At 40.3% G+C, this 22,424-nt stretch overlaps 1 long non-coding RNA gene across 1 annotated transcript in view; it reads left to right on the top strand.

The window, feature by feature from the left end:
- Nucleotides 1-22,424, top strand: part of LOC307049762 — a 46,862-nt gene that overhangs the window by 5,062 nt on the left and 19,376 nt on the right. The window contains exon 2 of the long non-coding RNA XR_013810764.1: nt 3,596-3,624. This is a non-coding gene — a long non-coding RNA (uncharacterized lncRNA). The remainder of the gene's footprint in view (nt 1-3,595; nt 3,625-22,424) is intronic.

The following is a 22,424-nucleotide window of genomic DNA, read 5'->3' as shown; positions in this document are numbered from 1 at the left end:
GTGGGTGCTATAACAGCTAGAATCAAAGATTTCTCCCTTAAATATCTTCTTTTTGTCTAACTTAAGCACCTTTAATTTCCTCTTCTCTCCTTGGCCTGTGGACATAATCTTTTTTCTCTGTGCTGGAACACACACACACACACACACACACACACACACACACACACACACGCACCCCCCCCCCAAAAAAAAACTTTTGTTTGACCTTGATGCAAGTCTTAGCCTATTTTTCTAACCCTTTTATTGTTGCAGGTTTATAACAGAGCAGGAGCCTATGGGACATTCCCCAGACAGGCCCTTCCCCCATATCCAATGTTTAGCTTATCTCTGAAGTACCTAGATAACAGTATTTGATGCACATTTCCTGAGTTGTTTTACAGATGTGAAACCCACCCCCCCACCAAATGGAAGATGTTAACTACTTGATGACCTTTAGCACACAGCCCCAGGCCTCCTGGCGCCTAAGGACTAATAATGTTAACCCCTGTGACACCACCCTGTTCCCTCACCATCAGCCAATCTGCAACCGCTCGCACCCTGCAACCGCCCTCCCTCACCTGGCTTTTAAAAATGCTTTGCCAAAACCCTTCTGGGAGCTCGGGGTTTTTTTGGGCATGAGCCACCCTTCTCCTTGCATGGCCTTGCAGTAAACCTTTCTCTGCTCCAAGCTTTGATGTTTCTGTTTGTTTGGCCTCACTGTGCATGAGGCACAGGAACTTGTGCTAACAGGTTTAAGAATGAAACTCCATTCTCAATGCACAGTCACTCCTAGTTCTGCTCACTTGACTCCTGCTGCTCCTTCAGCCTCTGTCCCTGTCATTCAACCTGGTCACCGAAAGGCAGTCCTGGCTTCCTAGTCACAAGGCACAGTGGGTTTTTCTCAGCCCTCCCTGTCTTAGCTTCTCTGTGGCATTTGACACTGTTGATCCCCCTTTTTTCTAACACTCTCTTCTCTTGATTTTCATAGCACAACATATGATTTTCTTCTCATCTTTTTGCTCTAACATTTTCAAAACAGTTTGGATGACTAAATGTACTGAGCCTAACTTCCAACATATCTGTTGCAGTTTGAAGGGGTCAGGAAGGAATAGTGGGCGTTACCAAAAGCTGATTGCTGCTCAAATAGGCTTTGTAGGATGTTGTCCAATGATGTTAAATCTTCCTCACTTGGAAGGTCTAGATATTTGATTGTGTTCAAGGCTGGTTAAAGTAACCAATCTTGTAAGAGACTAATGCTCCCTATGTAGTGTCTTCCCTGAGCAGAGCTTGCCTTTCCAATTCTCTTTATTCCTCTAAGTTTGAATCTTTCAGTTTCTAATATCTCAGATATATTAATTCCATTGTTGAGCAGTGGTCAAACTCTCTCTTCTGATTTTTACTTTTTATTTCCTAATGATACGTGTTGATTTTACTTGTCACGTTTTCAGAGTTCTGGAGGTGTTTGCTGTCAACTCAGTGTTCTATGTAAGAAAAAGCCCCACTTTGTTTGACAGGCTTTTTCTCTCTTCTTAAATGTAGGAGTTATTTAACATAATCTAGATTTTGAAAAGTAGAATGCCTCATGGAGATTTTATGTTTGTTACTCAAGATGTAGAAAATAGAGTTCATTTTTGTCTGAGAAGAATTTTCTCTCCATAAATAAAAAGTGATTACTTAAAAAGTTATCATCCTGTTGAGGCTGGATAAGAATAAGAAAAAATAACCTGGTCTTATAAACAATTCCTTTTTGTATTGTGCTAAGTTATAGGTGAACTTCTCGTTCTTACTGTTGTTAGTTGATACTTAACACGGAGCCTTCAGCCAAATGAAAAGGGAACCGTGCGTGGTGAGTTGATGGAAAATGGAGCCTTTACGGCAAAGAAAAAAGAAGTCTGAAGTTATTTCTCTGTGAACTTTAACTACTGTTTCTTCCTGATTTCAAACATGGCAGGTTTTAATAGAGACTTAACATTCATCCCTGCTGTTGTCATTTACTTTGAGTTAACCATTTATTACTGAAACTTAAAGATAAAATCTAGGGAGATTTCTCAACTTAAGGTTCATAGCCTTTCTCTAATTTTCCCTCTTCTCTTACGTTGTACTGCCTTTCCCCTATACATTTGTTGTACTTGGGTACATTGTGAAGTCCAAATTCACATTCTGTTTTTATTTCAGTATGAGGGAATTTCAGAGTATAAGGTCACTTGCCTAGTAATAAGTAAGTCAGGTCAAGAATTTATCCTAGATCTCCTATTAGCCAAATTGAGAACAGTTAGAACCTCAGAATTAATAATAACATAGTAATCCACTAACTAAAATAATCCATGAATCCATACGGATGTACACAAATGAATGAATAAATATATAAAAGGTAAAGAAGGGAAAAATCTCCTTCCAGCAGAACACCAACTAATAAATGTGATTAATGAGGAAGGAATGATGGAATTAGAAAATCACCATTTGGCAACCACCATATTAATAATTGCTTCAGGCAAGAATCATCAAAGGAAGCTAAAATTTGTGGGGGAGTTTGCTAAGGAACATGACACTTACATAGTCTCAAGATTATCTGGTGATTACACAGGGAAAAATAGTAATTTTGCAGTGGCACAATCTGATAGACACTGACTTAATCAAATAATCAAAATTAATATTACCAATAAGGAGACCAAGTAGCATCATGTACCTCTGATGTGATGCATTGACAAGTTGGCATTCCTGCCAAAAATGCATAATCTGAATCTAATCATGAAGAGACATCAGACTAATCCAAACTGAGGGATTGTCTACAAATAACTGGCCTGTAGTCTTCAAAAAAGTCAAGGACATGAAAAACTGATGAACTGTTCCAGATTAAAGGAGAATAAAGACACATGACAGCTAAATGTAACATAATCCTGGAATTGGAGACTGCATTTAAAAAAAAAAGGAAGGACATTGTGGAACAATTGATGAAATTTTACTTGGGACTGTAGATTAGACAATGGTATTATATCAAAGTTAAATTTCCTGATTTTGATAATTGTATTGTGATTATATAAGAGAATGTCCTTGTTCATAGGAAATGCCCATTGAAATATTTAGGGGCAAATAGGTATGACGTTTGCAACTTAATTTCAAATGGTTCGGAAAAAAATGAATACACATACACAGAAAGAATAATAAAGCAAATGGGGCAAAATGTAAACACTTGGTGAATCTGGGGAAGGAGTATATTGGAGTGCTTTGTATGATTCTTGCACTTTTCTATAAACTTGAAATGATATCAAAATAAAAAGTTACCAAATAAACCCAATTCTGAATTTTGGGGGATTAATTTTTTTAAGTAAAATCTTTAATTGAAGTATACTAAGCATACAGAAGAGCACAAACACCAAAAGTGTACAGCTCGATACATTTTTATGAAATGAACCCCCCCATGTAATTGTGATCCAGGTTAGGATCTAAAATATTATCGACATTCTGGAAGCATCCTTCCTAGTCATTACTCCATCCTTCCACTGCAAAGGCAACCTTTATATGACTTCTATTATCATGGTTTAGTTTTGCCTCTTTTTGAATGCTGTGTAAATAGAATCATACCATATGATTATTTTTTGTGTTTATTTTTTCCCAGCATTTTGTCTGTGAGAGTCATTTCCTGATGTAAGTAGCTGTAATTCATTTGTTTCTTTTTTATTCTTTAATATTGCACTGTATTTAAATAGACCGTAATTTATTTACCTGTTCTAACATTGTTGGACACTTGGGTTGTGTAGTAGTCAGTCTCTAAGATAGCCCCTAGTGATCCTTGTCTCCTGTTATTCATCACATTGTGTAATCCTCTCTCCCTGAGTGTGAGCTGGACCCAGTGACTAGTCTCTAATGCATAGAATACGGCAAAAGTGATGGGTTTTCACTTCTGCGATTAGGTTGCAAAAAGACTGTGGCTTCCATTGTGGGTTCTATCTCCTAGTTTGCTTACCTGGGGGAAATCAGTGTCATGTCATGAGTCAACCCTCTGGAGAGGTCCAAGTGGTGAGAGATGAATGAGCTTGGAAGCAGATTCTCCAGCTCCAGGCAAACCTTGAAATGACTGCAGCCCAATGGCTGACAATTTGACAGCAACATCATGACAGACTAAGAGCTAAGCCACACTGGATTCCCGACTCACAGAATCTATGAGATGTTAATGTCTATGTTATCAGCTGCTAACTTCTGGCATAATTTGTTTTGCAGTAATTGATAACCGATAGAGATTTTTTTTTCTAGTTTTTGACCATTACAAATAGTGCTGGCCAAACCTTCTTATATGTGTAGTGCACATATGTGAGCATCTCTCTTGGGGTGTATACCTAGGAGAAGAATTACTGAGTCTTAGGGTATATTTATGACAGCCTTACAGTTTTCCAAAGTAGTTGTACCAGTTTATAACCCCACAACAATGTATGAGAGTTCCTATTCTTCCATACCCTTGGTAGCACTAGGCATTATCCATCTTTTAAATTTTAGTCAGTATGGCATATCATTTAAAAATATTTTATCTTGAGATAATTTCAAACAGAGAGAAAAGTTGCAAGAACAGTACACAAAACTTCCATATTCTCTACCTAGATTCCCTAATTTTCAACATTTTACCATATTTCTCTTTCCCTCTAATGTATATGATGATTCTCTGAGAACAAGTTGCAAACATAATGACCCGTCCCTTAAATACCACAGTGCATTTCCCCCAAATAAGGGCACTTTCATATATAATCATACTATAACCATCCAGAATCAGAAAATCAACATTGATACAACACTATTATTCAATCCATAGACCCTGTTAAAATTTTGACAACTATCCCATTCTCTTCCTCTCTTCTGTAGTCTAGAATCCAATCCAGTATCATGTTGCATTTAGTTGTCATGTCTCTTTAATCTCCTGTAACCTAGAATAGTTCCTTAATATTCCTTAATGTTAATGTCTTTCATGACCGTTGACAGTTTTAAAGAGTATACACGTTTCATTCTGTTAGTACCATTGATTGGGGTTTGTCTGATGCTTCCTCACATCCAGACTCAGGCCATACATTCTTGTCAGGAGTACCCCCCCCCCAAAACAAACAAACAACCAAACAAACTGATGCTGTGCTCTTCTTAGAGAATCACATTGGGAGATATCCAATATCAACCTGTCCCATTGCTGATGAGGTTAACCAAGATCACCTGGCTAAGTTGATACTGCCAAGTTTCTCCACTGTGATGTCATCATTTTCCCATTTGTAATTTAATAGTGTTTTGTAGGGAGATAGTCCAAGACTATCCCAATATCCTGTTCCTCACCAAACTTTAGTCACCAATCTTAGTATCCATTGATGACTCTTGCCTAAATCAGCCACCAATATGATGGCTGCCACATGGTGATTTTTAACATCCATCATTCCTTCTACATTACTAGATGACATTCAATTCTCAGAAAGCACTTTCCCTTCTTTTTTTTTTCTTTTTCTTTGGTATTTGGGATCCCAGTTCCCTGACCAGTGATTGAACCCAGGACCCCTGCATTGCGAGCACAGAGTCTTAACCACTGGACCACCAGGGAAGTCCCCTCTTCTTTCTTATTCAGTCATTCTTTCATTCATTTATTCATATCAGTATGGACTCATGGATTCCTATATTAGTCAATGGATTAACATCTGGTACTATCATTATTATAACATTATTATGATGATCAGATTGTTCCAGTTTTGGCTAGTGAGAACCCTCTCAAGCTGAGTCCCATATCCTTTGGACATATCAAAGTGTTCTTGAGCACTTCCTTATTTTCTGCTACAACAGGATGTTCCAAGCTCATTTTATGCCCTGGTCCTGGAATCAGCCATTTCTTCAAGGAGCCCTGTTTCCTTTTATTTGTTTATTTTTATTTTTAAATTAATTTTTATTGGTGTATAGTTGATTTACAATGTTGTATTAGTTCCAGCTGTACAGCTAAGTGAACCAGTTATACATATACATATATCCACTCTTTTTTAGATTCTATTCCCATATAGGTCATTACAGAGTATTGAGTACACAGTAGGTTCTTATTAGTTATTTATTTTATATCTAGTAGCATGTATACGTCAATCCCAATCTCCTAATTTATCCCTTCCCCCCGATTCCTTTTAGTGGAGAATGGTATTTAGAAACCAAGATCTGGGTGTTTAGTATGCTTATAATAACTATGTATATAGGCATCCACCGATGATCTATTCTATCTATCTATCTATCTATCTATCATCTATTTCATCAAGTATGAGTTCACACCAACATCTCTAATTCCAATCCAATACCTCCGTTTTTTTTCTAGTCTTCCTCCATTCCATTTGTGTAAATTCCTCCTCAGGCCCTGATAAACCCGGCTCTCATTGTCATATATTTACTTATTTCTCAATCTTCCTGTATGTAACCAATCTCCCAACTGCAAAGACTGCCTACTTGGCTGGCTGCCTTCTTGGTCCTGCCAACTTCTCAGTCTCAGGCCTGATGCCATTTCCTTGGCCAGCATCTGCCTTAGTTTGTTCTCTCCCTGTGGCTGCCTTTTTGGCAGCCACACTGCCACCTTCAAAGATTGGGCAAGGAAGGGCAGGGAAGAGGGGAGAGCAAGAGCCATACTACTATTTTGACTCTTAGGCCAGCGTTTTTTGTTTTTGTTTTTGTTTTTGTTTTTGCGGTACGTGGGCCTCTCATTGTTGTGGCCTCTCCCGTTGCGGAGCACAGGCTCCAGGCCAGCGTTTTATTGATCTGGCTCCTTAGTGAGAATTCAATTCTCTTCAGGAATAGATACCCACTGAGAGTTTGGCCCCTTAAAATATCCCAGGGAGCTGGGTTATTTAATGACTTAAAGTGACTAATATTGGTAGGATTAAGCATTATTTAATGAGAATAGGGGAAAGAGAAACAGCAGGAGCAGGTGGGGAAGGATAAACAATCACCACTCCAGTTGGGCCTTAGATAGAGCTCAACTGCAGTCTTAGTTTTATAGTGAGAATGGTTCCCATCAGTGCTCCTGCCCCAGAGCGTGAGCTTGCCATAGAAAGGCTGTGTTGGGTTGGAGAGGGGATGGAAGATAGGTTTTCAGATCTATTCTGAAGTGGAATGCACATTTTAGGATGGTTTTGGCATCCACTTGGCCTTCCCAGATGCCCTGTGGTCAGGCTAGACCTCTCAAGCAGCTTCAAACTCCCAGGCCCCTGACCCAGGCTGGAGTCAAAATGGCCTCTGGAGGGCAGAGGAGCACCGTGTGATCCTGCTCAGCTCTAACCTGATCTAACCACTTCCGTTGCCTGTTCATTTGCTAATAAACTTCTGGAATTCCTTGGCAGACTCTCTTCCACATCTTGTCTAATAAACTAGAAAGAATAAGGGTTGCATGATCTGGAATAAAACTCAGAAAAGTTAAGTGACATTTATCTAATGTTATAAAGTTATATATATGAGACACTTTGGTTCATATATGTAAACAGGTAATAGCAACTAGAGAATTCATGAGTCAGAGTAATGTTAAGTACAATGATTTGTTTGATATAGTCATTACTGATAGTCTCAAACAGCTACTGACATAGTTGTCTGAATTTTTAACAGTGAGTGATAACTGCCCAGGTGCCACATTTCTGGCTGTATAGAACTGGCTAAGCATGAGGATCATCTCAGACTGCCTGGGTTTGTATCCTGATGACACTACTTACTAGATGTGTGTCTTTAGGCATGTCAGTTACCTTTTCTGTGCTGTAGTTCTCTCATCTGTAAAAGTACCACATGGGGCTCTCATGAGGTTTAAGTGAGATCATACACAATTTTTAGAGTGGTGCCTGGCACATGAGAAGCACCCAATAAACGTCAGTTTGGGGGCTTCCCTGGTGGCGCAGTGGTTAAGAATCCGCCTGCCAATGCAGGGGACACAGGTTCGAGCCCTGGTCCGGGAAGATCCCACGTGCCACGGAGCAACTAAGCCCGTGTGCCACAACTAGAACCCGGGAGCCACAGCTGCTGAGCCCACGTGCCACAATTACTGAAGTTCGTGTGCCTAGAGCCTGTGCTCCACAACAAGAGAAGCCACGGCAATGAGAAGCCCGCGCACCACAACGAAGAGTAGCCCTCGCTGGCTGCAACTAGAGAAAGCCGGCGCGCAGCAACGAAGACCCAACGCAACCAAAAATAAAAAAAACAAAAACAAAAAAACATCATTTTGCACTTGTGTGATTGTTATTATCATCTTAAGCTGCAGATTCATCCTTAACAAAAAAATTCCATAACAAATCTAATCAGCTTTCTTGTCTTGGTTCTCCTATCGACATCATGAGCTTATTATTTACTACTAAAACTGTAGAGAGACCATCTCCATTTGCTTCTCCATTAGTTTGAAACAGATGAGATTGAGTTGACCTATTCTGCAAAAATAGCTGGTTGGGTCCAGCTGCAGTTTTCTTCAGTCCCATTTATTTTTTCATCATTACCTCACTGGGAAGTTGAAACTACTCTTCATAGATAGCAGTGTTCCACTAATCTGACCCAGTGTCTGCTGACAACTTTTCAATCATTGTAGTCTATTCAGTTCTTTTTACTCTAGAGGAATTTCTCTGCTAAGCAAAACCGAACTGAGCAATTTCAAACACTTAACTTCCATTAAAAAAAAAAAGACATCCTGTTAATGAAGAAAGACTGAGTGATGTTGGGTAGAACTCTGAATTGGGAGCCAGAAGGCCAGAATTCAAGTTTCAACACTGCAGCTATTTGCATATATCTATTGTGTATCTTCTATGTGTGAAGCAATATGCTTGCCAGGCATTGAGGGGATTCAAAGAAAGGATTCAAACAAGTGAACTTTCTTCTCAGAGTGTTACAGCCTGGTTGGAATAGCAAAGCAGCTGTTATAGGAGACTGAATGAAATAAATGCAGAATCCAGCATCCATCCCATTGTATGCTGGAGGAAAGAACAAAACTGTAATAAGGGCCTGGAGGAGGGGTGCCCTGGGCAGTCAGTGCCTCTTCCGCCCATTGTGTGCTCTCCTTTGTATCACGAAGTCTGGAAACCTGGGAACAGGATTCCCCAGACTCCTTTGCTTTCAGCCTTCTTGCTGTAGTTTATGTTCTGCCAATGAGGGGCTCTTGGCAAGTGTGGAAAGCAGAAGAGAAGCCCAAGGCATTTACCCCATTTTCTTCTGGCAGGGTTGGTAAATGGATGTATGAACTTCTTGTATGTGAGTTTTCACAGTGGCCCTGGTGCTCCCCAGCTGATTCAGGGCTGTGAGGTCTGTGTGAGCAGTAGCTTCTAGCAGGTTCCTGACTGCTTGGAAGCAGCAGTGTCTCATTCAATACTCACTCTCTAATAAAACTAGGTCTTCTGTAATGCCATGCTCTTTTTTACCTCTGAGTCTTTACTCATCTGTCCCCTGTCACCTGTGTTGTCCTTCCTTCCACTTCCTTTGTATTTTATTCGTCTTTATGGCCCAGCAACTAGTCAGTGACTGTTGCATATCACGCAACCAAACAATATTTTTTGGATGAATAGATGAAGGAATGAAAGAAAGAAGAGAGGTTAAAGGCTTAAGCAGATCTATAAATGGGATGGGGGTAGTGAACACAGTGGAGAGAGTAGGATATGAAGAGACAAAGCAGAGTAACAATTGAAGGGGTTGGAAATGGGAAAAGAATAAATGGAAATGTGGCTCTTCACTGGCATAATATCACTGGGTTTTTAATAATCTACTATTTATGAAAAAAAGACAAGCCCCATGGTTTGCTAACTATGTGAGCATTTGTTAAAGTATAAAGATAAGATGGGTGAAGAAACGGGTCTGCTACAGTTTGAGGGTAGGAAGAAGGAATTGTCTGGTGGTCACCTGGTGTGGAGATGACCTATAGAAGAATGTAACAAAGGAGATCTCAAATAGGAAGACAGGTTCTATACAGGAGAGATGGGGAAGGACACCCAGGTTTAGGTAGAGTAGATCATAGTGATACCAAGCAGGGCCCTGTGGGGATCCTGCGCACAAAGCCTTTCTGTATCCCTCCATTTCTTTGATTACCTTCATTCGGCCTCCATGACCTTCCCTGAGTTCCAATGGGCAGATTCAAGCCGTTGTTAATTAGGGAAAGGGGAGTGCAAGACAAGGGAGAAACAAAGAGTCAAGAGAAAGAATAGTGCAGCCTTGGGGCAGGGTCCTGGTTACCCATCAAGGGATACACACCACAATATCTTTCGGCTATTTTGCAGATACTGAAACCCCCTCCAGACGAGAGAAGTTAAGGATTAAAGTGGTATGCTGCCCACAAGCATGTAGACCCCAGACCAGTTGGAACCTGAAGGCTGATGATGCTGACTCCTACTTACCTCACCACTAACCCATCAGAAGAACATCTATGAAGCTGATCATGTCTCTTTGAACCATTACTATAAAACTTCTCCAAGTTGGGACACACAGCTTTGAGGGCATTAGCCTGCTCTGGCCCCCTTTGCCTGGCAAAGCAATAATGCTATTCTTTTCTTTCCTTTTTTTTTTTTAAATAGAATTTATTTATCTATTTAAATTTTATTTTTTAATTAATTAATTAATTATTTTTTTTTGCTGTACGCGGGCCTCTCACTGCTGTGGCCTCTCCCGTTGCGCAGCACAGGCTCCGGACGCCCAGGCCCAGCGGCCATGGCTCACGGGCCCAGCCGCTCTGCGGCATGTGGGATCTTCCCAGACGGGGCACAAACCCGTGTCCCCTGCATCAGCAGGCGGACTCTCAACCACTGCGCCACCAGGGAAGCCCTAATTAATTAATTAATTAATTTTATTTTTTATTTTTTATTATTTTTTGGCTGCATTTGGTCCTGTGGCTGCTCAGGCTTTCTCTAGATGTGGCGAGTGGGGGCTACTCTTCATTGCAGTGAGCGGGCTCTAGGCACGCAGGCTTCAGTAGTTGTGCACAGGCTCAGTAGCTATGGCTTGCAGGCTCTAGAGCATAGGCTCAGTAGTTGTGGCACACGGGCTTAGTTGCTCCACAGCATGTGGGATCTTCCCAGATCAGGGATCGAAACTGTGTCCCCTGCATTGGCAGGCAGACTCTTAACCACTGTGCCACCAGGGAAGTCCCAAAGCTATTCTTTTCTACTTCACCTGAAACTCTTGCCTCCGAGATTCAATTTGGCACTGGTGTACAGAGAAGCTGAGCTTTCGGCATCAGTAATATTGGTATAGAGCTTTACACTACTGAAAGTGTTTTTCAGGTGCATTATCCTATATTATCCTCATTGCAACCTTGTGAGCAAAGTATATACTATTAATACAAATAAGTTTGCTTGAAAAGCAATGTGCTTATTGTGGAAAATTTTAATATTTAGATCACAAAGGAAAAAAGTAGAAATCACTCTTAAAGCTATCATTGTTAACATCTTGATGCTGGCCTCTCAGAGCTTTTCGATGCCTATTTATCTCTAAATTAAAAAATGGGATGTTATATACTTTAACTTTAAAAAAAAATAAATTTATTTATTTTATTTCTGGCTGTGTTGGGTCTTCTTTGCTGCACACTTGCTTTTCTCTAGTTGTGAGTGAGGGCTACTCTTTGTTGTGGTGCGTGGGCTTCTCATTGCCGTGACTTCTCTTGTTGCAGAGCATGGGCTCTAGGCATGTGGGCTTCAGTAGTTGTGGCACGCAGGCTCAGTAGTTGTGACACAGGGGCTTAGTTGCTCCGTGGCATGTGGGATCTTCCCAGACCAGGGCTCGAACCTGTGTCCCCTGCATTGGCAGCCGGATTCTTAACCACTGTGCCACCAGGGAAGTCCCCCTTTAAATTGTTTTTAAGCTTGCTTTTTTTTTACTTAGGGCATTGTGAACATATTTTCATGTCATTAAATATTCCCCTGTGCATAATTGTTAATGGCTGCATAATATCCCATTGTCTGGTTAAGTAAATTATAGTATAAACTAGTCAGTCATTTACTGCTAGCATTTAGTTGACTCCAGTTTTTTACTTTTGTAAACAATATTGAGATGAATGTCCTTGCAGTTAAGTCTCTGCACATACCTTTAATTATGTTCTTACGATAACTGCCTAAAAGTGTGTTGAATGAAAAAAATGCACAATCTGAAAGTTGAGAATTACGTTTTATTGACTTACTGAGGACTTAAGCCCAGGAGGCAGACTCTCAGATAACTCTGAGAAACTATTCCAAAGAGTAAGGAGAAGTCAGGATATATAAGAATTTTTGCAAAAACAAAACAAAACAGAAAAGAAAAACAACCCAGGTAATTGGAACATCAAAAGATTACTGTCAAAGAAAACCAGACCTCAAGTTATGAATTTAGGGCTTTTCTGTGTATGGGAAGATTCAAGAGCCTGGGCTCATTGAAATTATTCCTTTGATACACACCTTATCTAGGGCCAGTATCCTGTTTATCTCCATCCCGAGTTCCCTTAGGGTGCACTGTCAGGGCTGGCCGCAGTAGCTGATGGCTGCAACATCCTTTGTTTACTGATATGACAGGCAACATTCTTTGTCCACAGGGCCTCCTCTTGGTCATAGATTTTTTTTTTTTTTTTTTTTTTTTGCGGTATGTGGGCCTCTCACCGTTGTGGCCTCTCCCGTTGCGGAGCACAGGCTCCGGACGCGCAGGCTCAGTGGCCATGGCTCACGGGCCCAGCTGCTCCGCGGCACGTGGGATCTTCCCGGACCGGGGCACGAGCCCGTGTCCCCTGCATCGGCAGGCGGACTCTCCACCACTGCGCCACCGGGGAAGCCCTTGGTCATAGATTTGACCAATGTTTGGGAGGCATTTCATGACTAATTTTGTCCCGTGACACTAGGAAGATTCATTCCTAGATCAGGGGAAGATTCTGTTGATAGGCCACTTGATGTGCTAATTTTTTGATTAGGCCCTGTTGATGATCTGAAATTCTCTGGTAATATATTATGATCCAAGGAATGTTTTCCCTTGTTGCCTCTTCCCATATCTAGAGTTGCACTATTATAACTGTTCTATGTAGAGTTATATATGATCAACTGCCTCAAGACGTTTAGCCATCATTAATTTTGAAGGCCTGGTTATACATTTGTTAATGCAAGAGACAATAATCTTATAAAACAGACAGGGTATAAGTAATACAGCTAGTAACATTAATAAAGTCATAGTGCACAGAGAGGCACAAGGTGTAATTTGAAAACAAGAGAGAACAAATTATAACTAGTTGTAATCTGATAACAAAAAGTCATCAAGTAGATGCAGAGCATTTTGCTTCTTTTTCCACCCTATTAGAAGGGAAAGAGAGAAAATTACATGATGCTCTGACTGTGTGTGTCCAGGAAAGGCCCTGTGAGCATGAAAGCCCTGGGTTTTTATTTTCATTCTGTTCCACTTGAATAGAGGCACTCAGCTCTTTTTTAGACTAGAGCTGGCTATTTTGCATAAAACAAAGAAGTTATACATTAGCATGGGGTAACTGGCTTTTCTCAGTAGCTATCTAGCAATGACTGGAGACAATGGTTTAATTGTAAGCTGCCACAGTTAAAAGACTCATAACCCACACACAATACCTTATCAAAATTTCACCATTCCTTTGGAAAGAGGTTTAAACTGGTTTGGGATCTAATGAAGAGCCTACTTTGTCCTTTCCATTTCCTCGCTGCTCCCAAATCATCTCAAGCCTACTTTAGCCTCTGGCTTTTGCCAGAGCTGTTCCCACAGCCTGGGGTGCCTTCCCTCCTTTCTTTTGCTTATCTATTATTTACTTCTCTTTCAAAGCTCTTTTCAGGCACTTCCTCCTTTAAGAAGGTTTTTGGGTTTTTTGCATCTTTACAATTTCAGTCCACCGAGCTCTATGAACATTCATTTCTAGTACACATAATTTAACTCAGATTATTCTTCAGTTGTATGAGTTGGTGGTCTTGTCTTTTTTTGCAGAAATGAGCTATTGGAGAGTAGAGACCACATCTTACTCATTTTTGCATTTTAGCCCCTAACACAGATCCCGGCAGCATAAAATTCTGTTGAACCAACGAGTGATTGAATGTTAGGCATATGGCAGGTACTCAATAAATAATTGTTGAATGATTGATTAAGGGGCCATTGTAGGAAATGCTCTGTAACCTCATTCACAGCATCACCATTTTAATGCTGGTTTGTACTGTCTGCAGAAGTTCAGTTAGAAACTGGCTACCCTCATGTCTTCCTCTAGCATTGGCTCCTTTCCTCTCCCTCCAGTGAGTTGGATAGCAAAGGGGTAGATGACCTAAAACAGTAGAGGATACGGAGGATTAGGAGGAATAAACAGACAACTGGAAAATATTTTATAATCCTGGTTATGAATTGTATTCAGCTCCACAGGCTGGGAATTATATTTCATAATGATTACACGAAAAATGCGGAACACGAGCCACAGCTCCTGAAGTTCCCGTGCCTAGAGCCCGTGCTCCGCAACAAGAGAAGCCACGGCAATAAGCCCAAGCGCCACAACGAAGAATAGCCCCTGCTCGCCGCAACTAGAGAAAGCCCGCGCACAGCAACGAAGACCCAACGCAGCCAAAAATAAATAAATACATTTATTTAAAAAAAAAAGAAAAGAAAAATGCGGGACTGAGAGGCATGGTCTTGTTCACATGTAAAACCACTGAGCACAGTGCCTATTTCTAAGGATGGCAGGGCATTTTGAAGTGAGGAGCCCATGCAGGCTCTGGAGGAAGGCACTCTTCACCCAAAGAGAAGGTTTCGCCCGGAGGTTATCCACAGAGTCAAGATTCAGGATTGTGTTTGGGAGGAGGACCTGGATTAGCACCTTAGTGTGCCTCCTCCATGGCCAATTCTCTCTTTCCCCCTCTCGCAGAAAATTGTGAGCAGCACAGGGAGGGAGGAGAGCCGCTCTGCACTCCTTGGGGTCCCACCTCAGCCTTCTAAGGAGCAGTCTTCTGGCAGGGAAAGAGCCTTCCAGACTGAGGAGCTAGCAGGATCTTTATTTGAGGAGCTAGCAGGATTTTTATTTGAGATTTTTCTCTCCAAGTTGTTCAGGTGATTAAGGCTGAAGTATAATTTTAAGTCAACTCTGTTCTCCAGGGAACAAGCGAAGAATGATTTCACTCAATTGTTAAAACTTTGTAATATGATTTGAGAACCATAAGGGACAAGGTAGGTAGTGGCAGATAAATACAGATGAAGGGGGACCTTGTTATCCTGTCTGTAGGCAGCAACAGGATGATGAAATAGCAATAATTGAATGAATGGATATATGTACAGCATGATGCTCCACCATTCATTAAATATTTACTGAGTACCAGCTATATGTTAGATGTAAAACAAGTCCTTGTCTTCAAGACGCTTACAGTGAAGTGAGGAAGGAAAGATTCATTTCATTTTACTTTATTTTATTTATTTTTGATCAGTATTTTAAAATTGAAGGATAATTGATTTACAATGTATTAATTTCTGCTGTACAGCAAAGTGATTCAGTTATATATATATACATATATATGTATATATATATATATATATATATATATATACACACATACACATATATATATATCATTCTTTTTAAAAATATTCTTTTCCATTATGGTTTATCATAGGATATTGAATATAGCTCTCTGTGTTATACAGTAGGACCTTGTTGTGTGTCCATTCTATATATAAAAGCTTACATCTGCTAAGCCCAACCTCCCACTCCATCCCTCCCCCAACCCCTTTCCCCTTGACAACCACCAGTCTGTTCTCTATGTCCGTGGTTCTGTTTCTGTTTCATAGATAGGTTCGTTTTTGTCATATTTTAGATTTCACAGGTAAGTGATATCATATGGTATATGTCTTTCTCTTCCTGAGTTACTTCACTTAGTATGATGATCTCTAGTTGCATCCATGTTGCTGCAAATGGCATTATTTCGTTCTTTTTTATGGCTGAGTAGTATTCCATTGTATATATGTACCACACCTTCTTTATCCATTCATCTGTCAGTGGACATTTAGGTTGTTTCCATGTCCTGGCTATTGTGAATGGTGCTGCTATGAACATAAAGGTGCATGTATCTTTTTGAATTAGAGTTTTGTCTTGAGTGGGATTGCTGGATCATATGGTAACTCTATTTTTACTTTTCTGAGGAAACTCCATACTATTTTCCACAGTGGCTGTACCAACTTATATTCCCACCAACAGTGTAGGAGGGTTCCCTTTTCTCTGCACCCTTTCCAGCATTTGTTATTTGTAGAGTTTTAAATGATGGCCATTCTGACTGGTGTGAGGTGGTACCTCATTGTAGTTTTGATTTGCATTTCTCTAATAATTAGCAATGTTGAGCATCTTTTCACGTGCCTTTTGTCTTCTTTTGAGAAATGTCTATTTAGGTCTTCTGCCCATTTTTTGATTGGGTTTTTTGTTGTTGAGTTGTATGAGCTGTTTGTATATTTTGGAAATTAAACACTTGTCAGTCACATCGTTTGCAAATATTTTCTCCCATTCTATAGGTTGTCTTTTAATTTTGTTTATTGTTTCCTTTGCTGTGCAAAAGCTTGTAAGTTTGATTAGTTCCCATTTGTTTATTTTTGTTTCTATTTCTATTGCCTTGGGAGACTGACCTAAGAAAAGATTGGTATGATTTGTGTCAGAGGACATTCTGCCTATTATCTCTGCTAGGAGTTTTATGGTATCATGTCTTATGTTTAAGTCCTTTTGAGTTTATTTTTGTGTATGGTGAGAGGGTGTGTTCTAGGAAGGATTCATTTTAAATTTGAAGTGTGTCAGTGTAACAAACAGGTGTTGAGGTGGAAAAATTGAGGGCAAGAGGATCTGTGTAAGTAGAATGGTCAGGGAAGACTTCTCTGGGGAGTGACATTTATGCTGACACCTGGTGAATGAACTGAGCTCATCACAGTCAAGGCTGGGGGAAAAGCAACTCTCCAGAGGAAAGAACAAGGGCAAAGGCTCCATGTTGGGGAAGAGCTGGTGTATCCCAGTACCAGAAGGAGGTCAGTGTGTTTGGAGGGTGGTGGAGGAAGGGCAGAGGCAGGAGCTGCTGCTGGACAGCTAGACCTGGGCCAGACAAGACAATTTGCGATCAACTGGGTCTCTCTTAGAAAATCAAATGCTCTTGAAATCACCAAAGGACACTGAGGGTTACGGTAAGGCATTTGAGTTTTATTTGAAGATTAAAGGGAAGCTACTAATGAGTTTTAGGGAAGTGACTTGATCCGATTTATGTTTGATAAAGATCACTCTGGCTGCTATGGGAGGATGGGCTGGAGGTGGGCAAAAGAGGGCTCAGGGAGGTGGGTGAGGAGACCATCACAAGTCATCCACGACAGATGCTGGAGACCTGAACCAGGTGGGAGCAGTGGAGATGGAGAGAAGAAGTTGATACTAAGATTTGTTTACGAGAAAAAAATGATAGAGGTTAAATGTATATGTTCCTTTTCAAAAGTGACAGAGGTGCTATAAACTTGAAAGTCTCCATGAATCACTGAAGGCAGCCCCTATGCCATGTCTTCTCCCACAAAGGGACCAATGGGCACCTCGGAATCAGATTGGGAGTTTTCTTTAGAAAGGGAAATGACCATGGACTCACTAAAGGGCATTCCTTTCAGAAGACTCCTTCTGAAGTCATCCTCTCTAGAGGAGAGTAGGTGAGTGGCTTCTCCTGGTTCTGTGAGCATGACAGAGCAGCTCCTGTGGCCAGAGAAAGTCTTCCAATCTCTTTGAAAGGTGATGTTGGAAGTCACTGCTGTGTGTTGAAATGGTGAAAGGCCGAATGGATACGTGTGTGTGCACACTCGCGCTTGTGTGAGACCAGCCTGTCTGCTATACCCCCTTTCTGTGTAAGGACTGGATTTCAGGGACCCTTTAGGAGAGGAACAGGTAGGCCCAATAACAGATACTAGAATTGATGTCAATACAGAAAATGGGGATTTGCATAATTAACTGAAAAAATTAAAAAATATGACCACATGTAGTCATGTGGTCCACATCTCATTGTAGTTTTGATTTGCATTTCCCTGATGATTAGTGATGTTGAGTATATTTTCATGTACCTGTTGGTCATTTGCATGTCTTCTTTGGAAAAATGTCTACCCAGTTTCTTTGCCCATATTTAAATGGGCTTGTTTGATTTTTTGGTATTGAGTTGATTTTTCATGAGCCCACGTATCTCTCTCGAACTCCAGAACCATCTATCCAACTATTTACTGAAGAGCTGTACCTGGGTGCCTTAAAGCCAATGTGTTAAAACTGACTGGAACCTAAATTGGAAAAGAATTTGAAAAAGAATAGATACTTGTATATGTATAAGTGAATCCTTTGCTGTACACCTGAAACTAATACAACATTGTAAATCAACTATACTCCAATATAAAATAAAGATAAAAATAAAACTGACTGGAAGAATATACCAGAGACCAATAAAACAACAATACTTGTTGCAGGTGGTAGTTTGGGGTAGAGAGGGACAGGGTTGACAGCATGATTTCTCACCATATATCTTTTAGATGAATGAAAAAATGTGAATGTATCATCCTCCTCTCTCCCCCCATCCACTTCTGCCCAAACTTGCCCTTTTCGTGTGTATTCCTGTTTATGTGAATGGTATCATCATTTCCTTGGTCACCCAAGCCAGAATTTGGGGAGTTTTCCTGGACTCCTTTCTCTCCTTTACTCTCTTACCCCAACTTCTGTAATTTTGCCTCAAAAATGTCTTGCAAATAAATTTCCTCTTTTTTCCATCCCCACTATTATTGCTTTAGCTTGGGTTCTTTTATCTCTTACTTGGATTTTAATATCTTTCTCACTTCAGTTCCCCACATTCTACTAGAGTGATCTTTTAAGAACACAAAACAGGTTATAATATTTTCCAGCCTAAAATCATTGGATGCCTCCATTAACCTTCAGAGTAAAATGTAAGCTTTCTAGTGTAGCATCCTTTTGATCTTGGGTCCACCTACTGCTTCGGTTTCTTCTTCCATGATTCTTTTTCCATAGCTTAGTCTTCAACCAAACTGCCTGTCCTTCTTGAAAATATCAGGTTCTCTTTGGCCTCTATACCTTTACATATGCTGTTCTTCCTACCTGAAATGCCTTTCTAACTTTGGCAAAAATCAGATCGAGTTTTCCATGAGAAAACTTTTCTGAGTAGTTCTCCTACCCACACCCAGCCCAATCACATTCCTCTCATCTATAAATATAAATTCTGATATTGCACTAAATATAATATTATCACTGTTGAGTTTTTTCTCTGTATTTCCCTACTAGCTGGGTGACCCTGGACAGATCCTAACATGAGAAATTGAATCATATTTTTCTTTGTCTTTCAAACATCTGGCACAGTACCCATGTGGTGGTATCACAGTTTTGAATTGTTAACCATTGTTTTTTATGGGTATTTCTTATCCCTCCGAGCTGTTTTATTCCTCCCATTTCGGTAAGGAAACTGGGAAAGAAATGTTATTGCAGAAGGCAGAATAAAGCCTTTTCAAGTTTAGGACTCAGGGCCTAGACAAAACCTGATGAGTCAGGGCAAGGCTTCTTACTTCCTGAGATTCTGCATAACAGGGGAAAGAGGAGACTTGAAGAGGAAAACAGGATAGCTCAGAACTGCTGGGTCCCCGGGAAGGAGCACTGTACTCTGCCCTTTCCCCACCCCAGGCTGAGTCTAAGCGGTCTCTCAAGAACCCCACATAGAGTTGTGGGTCTGAGAACAGAGAGCACTTGTCATTTGCTTTCTGGGAAGGTCCAGGGCAGTGGCCGTACCTTAGGGGAAAAGTGGCTGCATAAAGTTCCTAGGCAGGTGGGATGTTTGAGAGCATCAAAGAGTTTCCCACAGCTAGAGAGGTGCAGTAATAAAGGCTAGAGTGTCTGAAAGGGGCACGGAGATAGCAGGGAGAGCCTCCCAGCCTGCAAGGGCCTCATGGATGCGAATGAGGAGCAATGTACCTGCTACCTGTGGACTGATGACCTGGGGCAAGATGGGAGGATCCAGAGGACCTGTGGGCAAAGGAGGCCTCCTTGCCTCCTCCCAGCTTCCTCTTAACTGAGACACAACACTGGAGAAAAGTGTGCTTGTGGGAGAACCCAGAACTGACTGAGATTTAATTTCTACCATCAGGTTAATGGGGTGTCTAGAGAAATTAAACTGAGTTTTAAGAATAGCAAGGAAATTAAATTTGGTATGTACGAGTTTGTGAACTAAGATTAATATTTGCTTTACCTGGCATCATATAGTGTTATAAATCAATTAATTAAATATTAATGTAAAATTTACAAAGGAGTAGAAGTACATATATTAAATTGCTGTAAGTAAATTTTGCAATATAAATATAATTTAGATTATTAATCCTTTCTCAATAAAAACGTGAATATCATGAAGGACTTTGAAATGGGAAAAAAAAGATTACAAAATTAGTGAGTGTCCAAACTCACTCATTCAGGTCATCTCTGCCTTCCAGTGCTTTTAAGATGTTTTAGCACTTTGTAAATTGTAGAAAACTAATCATAATGTAAATTATTCTTGTCTGTAGAAAAACACATGGATTGTGTTTATTAGAATGCGACTGACCATTTTCTGTAGATAGACCCAGTGTGCATGTATTTGCAAATTCATTTCAGAATTTCGTATCCTTATAAATGTCATTGCTCTTTGAATGCTTCTTTAAGCTAGTTGTAACATCTTACTGGTTTCCCTCATAAATTAATGAGTTGTTAAATAAAATCTTTGACATGAGTTCATATAGCTCATGCTTTGAGAAAATTCTGCAAGAATTGACCTCTGAAATGTCAACACAGCCTGCTAGAAGTGATTTTAGGGAGAGACAGAGAGTCATATCCTGGGATATCTCTTATTAGGACACTTGCCTACTGTAGGTTGGAGCACTCTGCTGTAATAGCAAAAGTAATTTGTAAGAGGTTTTCAACATTTTGGTTAACAGATCAATAGACGGAAACAGAGAAAACTGCTTAATCACAAAATGCAGTGAAATAGACTGCTTTCACTTCAGTGAAGTCACAACTTTCCTCCCACAGTGTGTTCTGCTGATGGATGTGTTGAAATAAACATGTGACTTGAGAGGGATATCTTCTGCATGGTACAAACTTTATTATGCCAACATCTGGCAGCCGGATAAAATGATAGTTAAGACCTGGAGTCAAATCACTCTTTAAGCCTCAATTTCCTCATTTGCAAAATGGTGTGTTCTGGTTACAGTTGCTGTGTAGCAAAGCACCCTGAACTTGGTGATGTAAAATGTGAGTCAGGACTTCAGGAAGGGCTTGGCTGGGAAATCTTACCTGGAGGGTCTCTCATGAGACTGGGACTGCAATCATCTGAAGGCTTGACTGGGCTGGATGTCCAAGATGGTCCACTCACATGGTTGGCAGTGAAGACTGGTTGTTGGCTGGGAGTTCAACTGGTACTATTGATTAGAAATATCTACACATGGCCTCACAGCATGATGGCCTAACTATACTAGGAGTTCTTAAGTTGTGGCTGGTTTTCCCCAGAACAAACGTCCCAAGAGCCTGGTAGAAGTTGCAAGGCCTTTTCTGACCTGCCCTTGGAAGTTATATGACATCATTCTACCATACTCAGTTGGTTAAAGCCTGCCCTGGTTCAAAGTGAGGGTATATAGGCCCCAACCTGTTGATAGGAACTTTGGCAAAGTCACACTGTGGAAAGCATTTGGGATGGGAGATATAGTTGTGGCCATATTTAGAAAATACAATCTGCCGCATGTAGATAATATTATTGCCTATTTCATGAGGTTTTGTGAGTATCAACATGAGAAATGGTCTTAATACAGGACTTAATCAGCATTTAAATACTGATTTAATTGCTTAATTTAATTAAGTGCTTAAGTACTGATTAAGTACTTAACAACACTTAAGTACTTAATCAGTACTTAATATAGTGCCTGGTGTTTTGGAAAAGCTCAATAATTGTTACCATAATTATTACTTCAGCACTGCCCTTTGGACAGTTTTTCAGTTTGTGGTAAACACTATTTTGATTTTCTGAATTCTGGTTCTCAGAGAAATCTGATTAAGATTAGACAAAGGCCAAAAAATACAAGTGAAATTGAATGGAAGTGTATTGTTGTTACCTTTGAAGTGTCTTCTTGTCACTTTAAAAATTCTGAAGTACAGGACAGCCTTTACTTGGAAGTAAAATATCCCAAATTGCAGGGGGGGTGGTGATTTGTGACCCTCTTACTTGCTTCGAAGTGATGAAAATGCTTTGGATCTGAACTTGCACTAGAGCATTAGCACCTATTGCTTTTGGCTTTGTTTTCTCACTGTTAAATCTGTTGTAATGAAGTCAACGTAAACTTTCTTATCAAGGCTTGCAGGACTGTTCTTTATGACTGGAAAAGTCACATATTTTCAGATGTTTTGAAATTTAGCAGCAGTAACTTTCCCTTCCCAAAGCGATTTGAAATGAACATCCGAGACAATGAACTACCTCTGACAAACTCAGCTTGTGCTTTGTCGT

The sequence above is a fragment of the Hyperoodon ampullatus genome (genome assembly GCF_949752795.1).
Source record: "Hyperoodon ampullatus genome assembly, chromosome: 3".
NCBI classification, from domain to species: Eukaryota; Metazoa; Chordata; class Mammalia; order Artiodactyla; family Ziphiidae; genus Hyperoodon; species Hyperoodon ampullatus.
This window is presented reverse-complemented; position numbering and strand designations above follow the sequence as displayed.